Raw genomic sequence first — 620 nt, forward strand, 5'->3', positions numbered from 1 at the left:
GGAAGGAGGGGTTAGGACCCTAAACACTGCACTCGGGTATGTCTCCCACACCCACAGGCTTTATCTAGCTGATTCCACCTTTCATTTCTCAAATGGAGTCAGCTATCAAGTTCCATCAGAAAGTCATGCCTCCAGCTAGCTTATTAGAAGATAACCTTTCCAAAAATTTAAAATCCTGACTCTGATAGAGAAATAAAAATGAACACATGTCAAAGATTTTATTTCACTCATGAAGGAATTGAGAAACTAATGTGAATCCATTTAAAAAAAATAAATAAATAAAGATTCCCATTATCAAACTCTGTTCTCAGTGAGGGCAAGTGGGTCATCATTGCCAAAAAAATAAATAAATAACAGCAGCTTCTACCTCAAGGCCTGTCCTAAGGAAGAGGGCGTGACCCTTGTCCTTGGAAAAACCCACAGAGCACTCCTAAGTACATACCCACCCCGCTGAATTGTTTGTCTGTAAATAACAGGAGAGGTCTGAGGCGCCAGGTGTCCCTGACTCAATTAGGATAGGTGAAGACCCATAGCAACCCCCTAGCAACCACCAATCAGCATGAGACAGCATACCTGGAATGCCAGATGACCCCCCAGTAGTTTATGGTGGTTGATAACAT

The 620-nt window shown here is 42.3% G+C and overlaps 1 non-coding gene across 1 annotated transcript; it reads right to left on the minus strand.

The window, feature by feature from the left end:
• Positions 1-260: 260 nt before the first annotated feature.
• LOC114101135 (small nucleolar RNA SNORD103/SNORD85) lies at positions 261-339 on the minus strand. The gene has a single exon (XR_003584238.2). It is a non-coding gene; the product is annotated as a small nucleolar RNA SNORD103/SNORD85 (small nucleolar RNA).
• Between the last annotated feature and the right edge of the window lie 281 nt (positions 340-620).

The sequence above is a fragment of the Marmota flaviventris genome, chromosome 7 (assembly GCF_047511675.1).
Source record: "Marmota flaviventris isolate mMarFla1 chromosome 7, mMarFla1.hap1, whole genome shotgun sequence".
NCBI classification, from domain to species: Eukaryota; Metazoa; Chordata; class Mammalia; order Rodentia; family Sciuridae; genus Marmota; species Marmota flaviventris.